Source organism: Thalia democratica, chromosome 7 (genome assembly GCF_965202585.1).
Source record: "Thalia democratica chromosome 7, ktThaDemo2.hap1.1, whole genome shotgun sequence".
NCBI classification, from domain to species: domain Eukaryota; kingdom Metazoa; phylum Chordata; class Thaliacea; order Salpida; family Salpidae; genus Thalia; species Thalia democratica.
In genome coordinates, this window is record NC_139171.1 from 19194901 (window position 1) to 19209954 (window position 15054).

Genomic DNA, 15054 nt, shown 5'->3' on the forward strand with positions numbered 1-15054 from the left:
GTACAATATATTTAAAAAGAGCTTTTATTTAAACCTTAATTAGTTTTGAGTTTATTGGTGAACTTGATTGATTTTATTGTTTAAATACTGCAATTAGCATTAAGTTTGTTTACACTAGCTGTCTTGAAATATACAGTAAACTTATACCAACCAACTTTGAATAAAAACTACAATAACTAAATTAAGGCATATAATCGAAAAACTGCAAAAGCTCTAGGACAGGGTTTACCAAAGTGGGCCAAGTGGCCCTCTAGGGGGCCATGACAGATACTCAGGGGGCCATGAGCAGCAAAGGGGGAAGAGGGGGGGCCATGGCCATGACTTGAAACTTACACTAGATATTCTTGAGTTGCAGATGAAGAGCAAAAAAAAAAAAAAAAGCTCTTATGTGTATTTTATCGTAGTTTTTGAGTAATCTATATGTTGAAGGGGGCCATTACTTTTTCAAACTCTTTAAAGTGGGCCATTAGCAAAAAAGTTTGGGAAACCCTGCTCTAGGATCAAACAACTTTTGTCCAACTAAAACTACTTCCGCAACATTTTAACCTTGATTAAACAAAAATATTCAAAATTTAATTTATGTCAGTCACATCCTTGTGACTCTGAAAAAGTAAAAATAAACGTTCGTGTTCGGTGGAAGCGAGCTGCGCCAAATAATTTTAAATAAAATTCAACAAAATTTTATTTTTGCGCAAGAAGCGCACACCACGTCACTGCGGCTTTCACAGCGCGAAGATGGAAAAGTGCTGAGTCAGCGTGAAAATGCAGCGACATATCAGTTGTTTACTGATTTATTATTTTAAAAATTATGTATTGAACAAAATTGCTTTTTTTAATAAGTTTTCTCATTTATAAATATTGCAAAACTTGAAAAATATGGTGAATTTTAAATATATAAAAATTTAAACGATTTCTCAATCGATTTTGATCTTAACTATAATGACAAAAAAATCATATATTCATAAAATACTTGTAAATTTCCACTTTTACTTTGACTGTTATCTTTCATTTTAAGCAGGAATAATTGCGGCTTGTCAAATAAACTATAGAAAATAATCACATTTAGTCTTTTTTTTTATAATGATCAACCAACATTTTCAAACTTTATTTTACTCTTTTTAGCAAAATGTTAAAATTAAAATTGAATCAGTCACATTCTTGTGACTATCAAACAATTTGAAAATCATGAAGCATTGATCATAGGAGGTGAGAAATTAAAACAAATAAATATAAAATCCAACAACAACAGTTTTACCGAAAAAACATGCGTGACGGCTTTACGGCTTTTACAGTCAAAGTTGAAAAATGCCGAGTCAGCATAAAAATATACTTTTTTAATAAAAAAACTGTATTAATAGTATAAAATTGTTACACAAACTATTATTTTAAATGAAATCGTTTTATTGCAATTACAAAGGTTTACTATACATTTAAAAACTTTATTGCACGTTTGAAATAATATTAAAATTTATAAAATATAAATCGACGCAGCAAATCGACAATTTCTTAGTGGATTTTGGTCGCATATACGCTGAAAACAATACCAATTTAAAAATATATATATACAAATAAGCATCTAATTTACTCCTTTTTATCGGAAGTAAATGTCGAAGAGTAGAAATAAGATTTAAACAGTATTCAAAAACGTAAACCAACAAAATATTTTAAATTGTAAACAATACATAGTCAATAGTTGTTGACTTCAAAATGGCTTAATGATGTTTATTGTTGCCAATCCAATCAAATAAATTTAATTTTCAATTTAAAGGAAGTAAAAAACCAAAATGCTTTTGTTTACCTTTACTACGTCATAAAGACCTTCAGAACGATTCCGCGATTTAAATATTTTAGTGAAAATTGTGAAAAACGTAGCATATATATATTGAATAAAAATTAGTTTTACTTATATTATTAACAGTAAGAATATTTTAGTTTTAAGTGCCTCAAATCTTCCCTTGGTTGTGTGAAGTTCTTTGTGATTTTTTTTGCCTTTATCGATCGTTTTAAATAAAAAAGTTATTTTTATTTATCAAAAAAATCTACAAATTTATTAGTAAACGTTATATTGCCTAAAGTACTTTCAAAATCTTCTTCAGTAGACAATTAGAACTGATTAATTCAAAATTTTCATGCATATAAAAGTTCAAAAAAGGATATTATTACGTAACTATAAATCAAGTTTTAAGGTAAAGTATGTTTTAAAAGTCTGTCTTTCAAAAGTTTTTCAAATAGTAAATCTTATTAGTATCTCTAGTTTAAACTCGCAAAAACTAATTGAAATAAAATAAATAAATAAATATGAAATAAAATCATAGACAAAGAACTAAAAGAAAATTACATTGTTAAACTTTGATGTGTTTGATTTAATGTTTTATAATATTTTAGAATGTAAAATCAGAATAAAAATATTATATTATATTATTAATATAGAAATTATTTTCTATTTATTTTTTGTTTCAAGAACATCAAAAAACAATTTACGTATTGGTTAAAGTTAAGTAAAAAAAATATAGTTGTTCGAACTTGTGATAAAAAATATATTTTGTCAAGTGCTCGGAAAAAGCATAGAACAAACCAAAAGCAATCTTTAAAAATATTTGATGACTTTTTTATCAATAAAAAATAAACCTGAAATAATGTAAGTAAAAAAGAGAAAAACAGTTATTTGGCTTAACAACGTCACAACTAGCTTTAGAACGACCGTCCAAATTATATATATATTTTTTGTTTTACATTTACTTTTTAGTGAAACATCTATAACACATCACACAAATAACTAATAAAATTCAGTTCTATAAAATTTACCAGTGGTTTTACTTAGTTTTACCATTAAGAAAAATAAAAAAAAGTGAGAGTTATAAGTTGCGTTTAAGTAGAAACTACCATTTGAATAATGAGCCAAATCTATCTATATTTTTTTGGAAAAGCTCATTAAAAAATTGATGAACACAATACTTAACGCTTAGAAAATTATTTCTTTATTATATATGTTTTCGCAGATGAAGTACAAAATTATTTTAGCAATTATATACGGCAACATAAACGTTATATTTTTTTTACTAAAACGTGAATATCGCCTAAGCTACCGAATAAATAAAAAAAAAAGTAAAATAGTTAGAAAACTTTTTGTTAACTATATAGGAAACTGCGGCGGTAGATAGACAATTTTAAATTCAATAATTTTTTTTTATAACTTAAGTTTTTTTATCAAATTAATTAATTTTCATCGTTTTGTCTTATAATACTAATTCGAACCTTTATAAAAACAAATAAAACATTAATTGACTGTTAAAAAAAAAAGCAAATTGAAAAAATACATTATATAGACTCAGTTCATAAAAGATATTCTTTAAACTTTTTTCAAGTCCCCAATAAGATTAAAATACTTTATTACAAAATTAATTTAAACAGAAATAATAACAGTTTTAAATGAAATATATACTCTTATAAAATAAACCACGAACAAGTTTATTAAGTAGTTAAAAATAAAGTAAAATATAAATAATCTATAACTACAAACTTTTGAACATAAATATTAGCCAAAAATAACTGTTTAAATTTCAAATAATTGAACATTTGGTCGCTGGTAACATTTATTTAGTTAACGCTAGATCTCAACAACAAAAAATAACATTTCTATTCATTAAGCAAACTAAAATATTACAAAGTTTCAAAAACAATTTGTGTTAAATGAAAATATGTATCATCTTTTGATGACTTCAAAATTACCATTGAAGAATATAACACCGTAACAAAACGGTTCAATATTGTTGCAAACTGCGCGTTTCAAATTGAGCAAACAAAAACTGAGTTTTTCGAAATTTTGAGCATTAATACGTCACAAAGGTCTTCTGAGCGCAACATTTCAATGTTTGTAAGTTTAATTTTATAATATCGCTTAATTGAGTAAATTTGTCCTTTTATTTTGATAAAAAAAAAGTAACTGAGTAATTTATAGTGCTTTTAGTTTATTTATGCGTTTAAAAAGTTATTGAAAAAGCTGAAAAAGTTTTGATAAAGTATTTTTTACGAAAAAATATAAAATATTACTAACATAAAACAGTTTAAATTAATTCGTTTAACATACAATTACAACTTAACTAATTTTATGTTAAAGTTAATAAGTCAACTAGAGAAAAAATTAATTTATTTCTTTTATTAAACAACTGTACAAAGTAAAACAAAATAGTTAAATAAATAAAATAGCTTTATAACTATTAAAGCTTGTATCAAAGTAATTGAAACACATTTAATATAAGAATTAACAATATTCATTATTTACTTTTTATTAATTTCTGTATGTAAGTTGTAACAAATATAATTTCAAATTAAAAATATATCATTCAGTCACGTTCTAATGACTGCAAATATAAGTATTTATGTTTTTACATAAAATTAAGGAATACTAAAGAATAACTTTTGTTATTTATATAAAAGATATACTATATTTTCTGATTTAAAAAGCATTTTATGTCACTGATATATTTAAATAAAAAAATAATTGGGTTTAAAAAATAAAAGTATAAAACACACAAGTTTATACACAATTTAACTTATTTCTTTTATACGTTCAGTCTCAGTTATTTTTAACTTTTGCAAAACACAATCAAATTTTAAGTTTTTAGAAACTTAGATTTATATAAGAGGCCAAAATACATTGGTTACTAATAAATACAGTAGACTACCGCTTAAGTACGCACTTTTTTTGGTACGCACCTTGCCTTAAGTACGCACTTATCCAGAAAAACAAAAAAATATCTAAACTTTATATATATTTTTTATATTTTTTTAATATATTTATATCAAATGATTTTATAAAAAAGTAGTCTAAGTGGCCTGAGATTGTGACAGTCCTGTTATTAAATGTTAATAAACTAAATACTTATGTAGTGGTTGCAGAAAAGTGAAAAGAATAATGATATTTGAGCTGTAATGCTATAAAATAAATAAATCTAGATGACAAAGTTCAAAAAAAATCTACAAATACAACATAGTTAAGTCATAATTTAATTTAAATGTACACACATTGATATTTTGAAAATGTTTGGTAAACACAATGTAGTTTGGTACTTTCCCTCAAACAAAACAAAGTATGGAAATTATGGCTTAATATTCTTTTTCATATCATTGACTGACATTGACTTTCTATATTAAATGTATATATTATGTAATTATGTAGAAACTTTTTATAGAAAAAATAAATTATTTTAAAATCTATTATATTTTTATTATTTTTATTATTTTATTATATTATATTATTATAAATTGCTTGAATTTTCGAATATGCAACGTTTTCGTTTTTGTTTATATTCTTCACGCATGAATAAGTTTTTAAACAACAGTATAATTAACTAACATTGTTACATGCAGTTTCATATTTTATTTTTGCTTAAAAAGGTCGCAATCTCTTGCCACCGAAACCGGTCGCGAATAAAATATAAAATTTGCATAAATCTATTTATATAAGCTCTTTACATCCCAGTAAATTGAGCATTCTTTTTTAGTTAAGGCAAATAATTATAAAATCTATTATAAAAAATTTCAGATTAGAATTATGTATTAAACGTTATTTAAAATAAAAAAAGACTTGTTTATTTGGCTTAATTATTAGGTGGCTAGTTGTAAGAAAGAAAACAAACAACTAAATTTCATATTATACTATGTTGTCAAAAAGTACGCACTACCCGTGCTAAGTACGCACTTTTTGGTCGGGTTCAATTTGCGTACTTAAGCGGTAGTCTACTGTAACTATATTTATAATAAATTATTTCTAAATTTCAACTTGGTATTTTTAGCTAGGTATTAAATATTTAACTCAACTAAAACAATTTAAAATACATTTAATTTAAATAATTTTTTTGTTTATTATACTACTGTTTAGAATAAATGAAACATATATTCAAAATATAAAGTTAATCGTTTGCTAATAAAGATCATATGAGTTTAATAAACAAAGAGTACTGTGTAAATTTGAAGTATATAATACATACTAATATTTCTTAAATAAAAACTGTATCAAGTTTTGGATAGATAAATAAAATTTGAAAATAAAAACTTACCAATAACAAAACAGCAAAAGGTCTTTCAAACAAAACCATATTCATAAATTTATCTATTTTGTTTTGTTTATAACTTTTGAAACTCAAATAAGATTTTATAAAAACAATGTATATATTTAATACCGATTTAAATTAAAAAACTTCAAACAGTTGCTAAAAACAATAGAAAAAAAGCATTAATACATAAGTTTATTAAAGTAATATACCTAAAGTTAAAACAATGAGGCTATATCAAAAACAAATTTACACCAACTATATTAGTTTCAAAAAAATTGTATAAAAGCTAAAATTTAACTTTATTTCATGTATAACAAACATAATTTGTTCTTTCTCTAAACAATACTGTACTAAATTCCTTAAAACTTTCATTTGAAAATTAATTTGTATAGTCATTTCACGATGACTTTAAATATTGGGAATACAATCTACGGTACCTACAGTTCGAAAGCATTTTATCATGAAACTTTATGTACATTGAGTGTAAAGTGAAACAAAATTCCACATTTTTTATCTTACTTACGTCACAGATAACTTCAAATACAAAAGTTACTTGATATTAAAAGAGCATATGAAAATTGTAAAAACATGAATGAACAGGTTAAAATGGATTTTTGAATGATTAATTTGAAAAACTCAAAACCCTTAATTAATTAAAAACTTCAACTATGTAAAATCAAATAGCTTAATATTGTAAATAATAACATCAAATATGAAATTAGTTACAGCACAAAATATCTAACTTTACTTTAATGTTATCATTTTTACATTTACATTCATTCAGGTTAAAATGGATTTTTGAATGGATTAATTTGAATAACTCAAAACCCTTAATTAATTAAAAACTTCAACTATGTAAAATCAAATATTTTAATATTGTAAATAATAACATCAAATATGAAACTAGTTACAGCAGAAAAGATCTAACTTTATTTTAATGTTATCATTTTTACATTTACATTCATTCAGTTATTTGAGATAAATTCAAATTAAATAATGGTTACAACCCGAAATATATAACTTTGTCCCGACTACCCACATACAAATTGGTGCAAAATGAATGAAAATAATCTAATTTTATACACTTTAAAACTACATTACGTCAGTATTAAAATTACAGCGCAAAAAATAAATTATTAATTACTAATTATTCTATAAACTTTTAGTTTAAATCATTTTTAAACTTAGTGCTGAATTATCATAAGATAAATAGTTTAAAGATTTATTTTTTGAAATTGCTTTTGAATATCTTCTAAAAGAACAACTAAATTAAGTGTTTTATTACTGTTTCATGACTAAAAATGAATACACTTTATGGCTGTCAAAAATACACTTCAAAACAACGTAATTTATTCCGTACTAAAGAGCATAGCCATTTAATAATGGCTTAAAATATCCCAAGAAGTATACAACATTCAAATTATATATGATTTTAAACCCTTATGCCTGCGAATTTTATGTGAGTTTAGCGAATCATAAAATTTAACATTCAGCTTCTTACGTCACCAATCGGTTGAAATGCAGATACTTACTTTATGTTAAAAAACTCGAAATAATTGTTTAAACCAAGTACTAATCTGATCAAAATTTTCAGGAAAAAGTTCAAGGTTGCTTTGTTCCTTTTAAAAACTAAAATATTCTTAATACCTTGTAAAACTCAATATTTCAAACAATAAAAAATAACTTTTCTTTGAATTTTTGAAAAATTTAAAACATAACACTTTGGACCAGTTATTTTGTATATTTATTTAAAGTTGAGTGTCAAAAACAATGAAAGAGTAGCGTTATGCTACTAATAAACAAACGTATTTCATTTAGTTTTGAATGCCCTAAATTTAAAATAAAAAAATTTAATTGATAAAAACGTATACAAGCTTCGAAACTTTTTTATGTTTACTCGCAGCTTAAAAATAATTAACAAGCACACAAATTAAACCAGTCTAAAAAGTCTTAAGTATCAAAAGGCTATTTTGTACAACAACATAAATATTGAAATTGCTTTTTCTCATGAATTTTTTTCTTGGTAGATTAATTTATCGTCAGTATGGAATTTCAATAAGTCAATACTGTTATTTCACGAGTAAAACTTATTATTTTATTATATTCTTTTGTTTCTTAATTTTTCTCATACTAATAGTACAGACCACTTTAAATTCAACTTATTGGTTCAGTTCATAGAACTAAGGAAAACAAAAGAAAAAATCATCTTTAACTTTACCATCAACTTACATTTTTATAAGTTCGTAAAAATTTATTTGAAATAACTTCAAATTTAAAATGGTCACAACAAAAAATGTGTAGCTTTGTACCAACATCCCACGCACAATTTTGTGTAATGAGAGTGGATATAACTCAGTTTATTACAATTTAAAGTTTAGTTACGTCTGTATCAAACTTACAGTGCAGCAAATTAAAACGTAATAAAATATTTATTTTAATTTATTCTATAGAATTTGTGATTCAAAACGTATAACTTGGTGCTGAATTGTCGTGAGAAATAAAATTTATAGTTTAATTTGTATCATAAGGGAAAAATTGTATTTCATTACTGTCAAACAAAAAATAATAAAATGCGTTTTTACAGTCTAAAATCACTTCATAAGTAGCGTTTGCAAACTTTCCATATTGAATCAACTTAGCTACTTAAAAACATGTTTATTTAGTTAGTTTTAAAGTCATATTCAAAAAACTGACATAGAATATTAATCTAGCGAAGCGTGTTCTATAAACACTTATTATCATATTAAGAGGCTATAATATGAGATAAAAAAATCATAACTTTTTATGCACATGACGTCACTAAGCCTGTCAGAGTGCAAATATTTTAAACATGTTGAAATGCAGTGAACTCAGTTTCTTTATATTATGTTGCTAATTGTATTTTAACAATACAAAAACGTTCCCAAGATAATACATAAACATCTGAACTATTTGTATTTAAATAAGATATAAGCAAAGGCTTAAGTTATGAATATTTTTTAGAGATGCGTATTCATATTTTCACATGAGATTGGCCACTTCATTGAGGCTTTAATTATATAACACAAGATTATATAATGAATACACAACAAGTTTATGTGATAGTCATTAAGTGATTTGAGTGAAAACTTGAACAAAATTTTACTATAACAGTCTACTTTACGTCACTGATAACTTAGAATGCGTAATTATTGAACGTGATAAGAAAACGGTATTAAAAATATTTCATGTGAATTCATTCATAGATTGATATAACTTTACTTTTATTTTTCTATGAACAAAACTTTAAACCTGGTAAAGTTCGATATTTTTTATAGTTTAATAAACTTTTCATTATTTTTTCTATTCTTAAACTTTCAAAACAGAACATTTTGATAAATAATTCAAGTACAAATACTTTATTGGGTTAATTTCAAGCAATATATTTTTGTTCATTAATTTTCTATCAAATAAATACTAGTTAAGTACTCTCATAAAACTATAAGTTTAAAGCTTGTTTTAGCTAGGGGTAGGGAGTACTGCACATTTTTTGGTCATATTGTAAAATTCATAAGAATACATTTGACTCGGATGTGTTTTTGCTTCATTAAGAAGAATCTAAAGGAAAAAAAATTAAAAATAAAGTTTGTCGCCAAAAAAACTAATTTCGCCCCCAAAAATCACATACTTTTCGATTTTTTGAATTGGACAGTAATAAAATCACTTATACATGTCCTAAACGTATAATTCATGTCTTAAATAAAAGCTTATACTTATTGACATATATTTAAAGACATATTAACTGCTTGTGATGTATTATGACGTCATAATCACCCTAAAATCCAAAATTTGTCTGTAAAATTTAGGGGTAGGGATTACAGAACATTTTGTTAAATATAAATATGTATCATCTTTTGATAACTTCAAAATTACGATTGAAGAATATAACACCGTAACAAAACGGTTCAATATTGTTGCAAACTGCGCGTTTCAAATTGAGCAACCAAAAACTGAATTTTTCGAAATTTTCAGCATTAATACGTCACAAAGGGCTTCTGAGCGCAACATTTCAATGTTTGTAAGTTTAACTTTATAATATCGCTTAATTGAGTAAGTGCGTCCTTTTATTTTGATTGAATAAACTGAGTAATTTATAGTGCTTTCAGTTTATTTATGCGTTTAGAAAGTTATTAAAAAAGCTGCAAAAGTTTTGATAAAGTATTTTTTACGAAAAAATAAAAAATATTACCAACATAAAACAGTTTAATAAATTCGTTTAACATACCATATTAACTAAACTAATGTTATGTAAAAATTAATAAATAAACTATAAAAAAATTAATTTATTTCTTTTTTTAAACAATTGTATGAAGTAAAACAAAATAGTTAAAAGAATAAAATGGCTTTATAACTATTAAAGCTTGTATCGAAGCCATTGAAACGCTTTCAATATAAGAATTAACAATATTCATTATTTACTTTTTATTAATTTCTGTATGAAAGTTGTAACAAATTTGATTTCAAATTAGAAATATATCATTCAATCACGTTCTAATGACTGCAAATACAAGTATTTAAGTTTTTACATAAAAATAAGGAATACTAAAGAATATTTTTTTTTATTTATATAAAAGATACAACTACATTTTTTGGTTAAAAAATACTTTATGTCGCTGATATATTTAAGTAAAATAAATACTTAGGTTTAAAAAATAAAAGCATAAAACACACAAGTTTAAACACGATTTAACCTTATTTCTTTTATATGTTCAGTCTCAATTATTTTTAACTTTGGCGATTCATAATCAAATTTTAAGTTTTTAGAAACTTAGATTTATATAAAAAGGCTAAAATACATAGGTTACTAATAAATATCTCTATTCCTAGTGAATTATTTCTAAATTTACGACTAGGTATTTTTAGACAGGTAATTGACTTAAAATATTTAGTATATTATATAACTCAACTGAGACAAATTGAAATACATTTGAATAAAATAAACTTTTTGTATATTATACTACTGTTTAGAATAAATGAAACATATATTCAAAATATAAAGTTAATCGTTTGCTAATAAAGATCCTATTAGTTTAATAAAGAAAGAGTAACGTGTAAATTTGAGGTATATATACTAATATTTCTTAAATAAAAACAGTTTCAAGTTTTGGATAGATAAACAAAAGTTGAAAATGAAAAATTACTAATAACAAAAAAGCAAAAGGTCGTTCAAACAAACATCATTCATAATTGAAAAAATAAAGATTAATACATAAATTTATCAATGTAATATACTTAAGGTCATAACAATGACGCTTTAATTTTAAACAAGTAAAGATCAAGTATATCTGTTAAGAAAAATTTGTATAAAAGCTAAAATTTAACTTTATTTGATGTATAACAAACAGAATTTGTTCTTTCTCTAAACAATACTGTACTAAAGTTCCTTAAAATTTTCATTTCTAAATTAATTTGTATAGTCACTTCACGATGACTTTAAATATTGGGAATACAATCTACGGTACCTACAGTTCGAAAGTATTTTATCATAAAACATTATGTAGATTGAGTGTAAAGTGAAACCAAATTCCACATTTTTTATCTCTCTTACGTCACAATTAACTTAAACTACAAAAGTTACTTGATGTTAAAAGAGCATATGAAATTTTTAAAACTTGAATAAACAGGTTAAAATGGATTTTTGAATGATTAAGTTGAATAACTTTAAATTTTTCAATTAAATAAAAAAAACTTCAACTATGTAAAATTAAATAGTTTATATATTTTAATAAATAAAAACAAATATAAAATTAGTTACAACACAAAAAATGTAAATTTACTATAATGTTATCATTTTTACATTCACATTCAATCAGTCATTTGAGATAGATTCAAATTCAAATTGGTTCCGACACAAAATCTGTAACTTTGTTCCAACTACCCACATACAAATTGGTGCAATTTGAGTGAAAATAATCTAATTTTCTACACTTTAAAACTACATTACGTCAGTATTAACATTACAGTGCAAAAATAAAATACCAATTTCTAATTATTCTATTATTTTTTTTAGTTTTTAATCTTAGTGCTGATTTAGCATAAGATAAATAGTTAAAAGATTTAATTTGTGAGACTGCTTTTGAATATCTTATTAACAGGGTTGCCACTCGTTTTTTCCAATTTTTTTTCAAATTTTTTTCCAGGTTTTCCAAATTTCTTCCAGGTTTTTAAAATAAAACATTTTTGGGTCTATTTTTAGTTTAAAGTTAATTTCTATAAAAGAAACTGTGTTAAATAGTACAAAAACATTTAAAAAAAAACTTTAAAGTTATTTTAAATGTGTTTTTAATAAAAAAAAAACTGATGACGACAAAATAATCTTATTTATATGATATATTTTTTGTGTCAAACTGAAATTTTAGTACTGAAAATGTTAAAATTATTAAAAATTCCAGATTTTTCCAGGTTTTTTGATCAAAGTTCCAGGTTTTTCCAGGTTATTTTTGTCTAAATTGTCGAATTCCAGGTTTTTCAAGGTTTCCAGGTAAAGTGGCAAGCCTGTATAAAATAACAACTAAATTAAGTATTTTATTACTTTTTCATGACAAAAAATTAGTACTATTTTTGGCTGATTAAAATACACTTCAAAACAACGTTATATATTCCGTACTAAAGAGCATAGCCATTTAAGCATGGCTTAAAATATTCAAATAAGTGTACGATATACAAATTGATTACGATTTTAAACTTTTATGCCTGCGACTCTTATGTGAGTTTAGCGAAACATGAAATTCAACATTCGGCTTCTTACGTCACCAATCGATTGAAATGCAGATACTTACTTGATGTTAAAAAAATCGATATAATTGTTAAGGTTATACTACTGCGGCGCACTACATTAATTTCGTGCTTTTTGAGTATAAATTCTTATGAAGTTCATGAAGTTATAAAATTTTTCCTTATTTTTCATCAACATCGGTGCGCACTTTCGCTTGCGCACCGAATCTGTATATTATGTAAATTCCCTAACTTGTCACTAGTTGGTATTCAAAATTACGTTTAATTTTTCGAATTAGATAACCATAGTCGATAAAAGGCAAACTACGCAGAATAATAAACAATAAGATAATAAATTTAAAGATTATAAAAATATTACATTCTTTTTTTACTTATTTTCTTTTTTTGTGTGGCACGCATGCGCCAGTGTCCCTCCCCACGCTACGCCGTTGGTTTTAAATGAAAACTCTAAAAATATAATTTAGTTCTTTTAAAATATTAGAAAAAATACAAAAATTGTTTTATGCCCAAAGCTGAATTTTTGTACGAAAAATGTATAATAGTGCAAGTTATTCCTTTTTTAAATAAATAGTTAATTTTTACTTACTGTACATTTATAAACTAGACTAATTTTATGCTTTTTAAGCATAACAAAGTAATTCAATTTCTTATTCATTATCATGACATCTTTGAATGGTTTACTGACTTGACACATTTAAACAAATTCATTGAACAAATTAAACTAAAGAAAACTTAGTTTCAAATAGTATAGTCATAAGGAAATAACTTCTAAGTTGTAGCAATCAAGCTGAGCCTCTATCAACAACACTTGTGGAAGTAAGAGCTTGAAATAAATAATCTACATAATTGAATTTTCCTCTAAATATTTGTCCACATGACGTAACTGAACGTTTTGAATCGCGAACATTTTAAACTTACGGAACTTAGACGCGCTTTTTCTTAATTTTGAATAAACTCGTTATTAAGCCAAATTAGTTATTCTAATATGTCATATAATATAAGTTAAACTATTTCTTTTGAACAAAAGTTAATTTTTAAATCTTAAAATTTAAAACTCAACTTGAAAACTTTACAAAAACATAATTTTATACATCGTCAAAAATTCATTCATTTTTAAACTAATAAATATTAATCGTATAGTCATTGTATGATGACTTATAAAAATTCAATAATGGCGTCTTCCAAAGAACGATTTCCACCAACCGTAAATCTTTCACTCAGGAGCTTGGTATAGATAAGCAACAAAAATATTTTTTCTCGATTTTTATGCACATGACGCAAGCAAACGTTTTTGAGCGCGAGTGCTTTAAACTCTCGAAATTTAAAAATATTTCGCTGAACTACAGACACCTCTCATGTGTCGACAAATTAAATATTCAGTATTAAATGAATTTATATTGAAGCCATTAATGAATGCCTTTCAAAAAGCTCTTGCTTATACTTTTCTTTGAATAAAACTTTATAACTGGTAAAATTTAATATTTTTAAAGTGTAATTAAACTTTTCTTTACTCTTTTTATTCTTAAACTTTTAAAACATAATATTTCGATCAATTACCAAGTACAAATACTTAAATAGGTAACCAATTTATTAAGAAATTTTTTCTGTTAAAAAACTGATGCTCCAGTTTATTACCGGAAATTTTCAAGTATTCTTATAAATCTATAAGTTTAAAGCTTGCTTTAGCCTAATGTATATTAGTACATAATAAATGCTGAAAAACTTCAAGATAAAAAATATGTTTTACTCACCTTAAAATGAAAAGTTAAAGAAAAACACTATTTTCTACAAACTAGAAAAGCAATTCAATTTTTTTATCGACAAAAGTAAAGCACCTTTGAATAGTTTTTTGAAAGATACGAGAATAGCTGTTTAAATTAATTGAAACACGTACTGGCTTATTAAATATATTACAGTCGATATTATATGACTTCTGAGTAATGGTAACTCGAGAACTAAAAACTCTAAGGAATAGATCATAACTTCGGTAGCTTGAAACAAATAATCAACAGAAACAACAGTATTCATTATTTTTCTACATACCAAACAAAGTGTATCAAAAAGCAAAAATTAAAAAAATTTCATTATTTAAAACAAAAACTTTTTGTCGAATTACAGCCAACTCAATATGATAAAAATTTCACAACATAACTTGGTATTCTAAGTAATTTAAAATTTTTTTTTTACTTAAAGCTGAATTAGTGCATGAAAAAAAGATACATATTGTATTTTTATTGTTACTTAC

The 15054-nt window shown here is 24.3% G+C and overlaps 1 protein-coding gene across 1 annotated transcript in view; it reads right to left on the minus strand.

Annotated features, from left to right (window-relative positions):
* LOC145840274 (uncharacterized) overlaps positions 1-15054 on the minus strand; it is a 58830-nt gene that overhangs the window by 11178 nt on the left and 32598 nt on the right. The window lies entirely within an intron of this gene.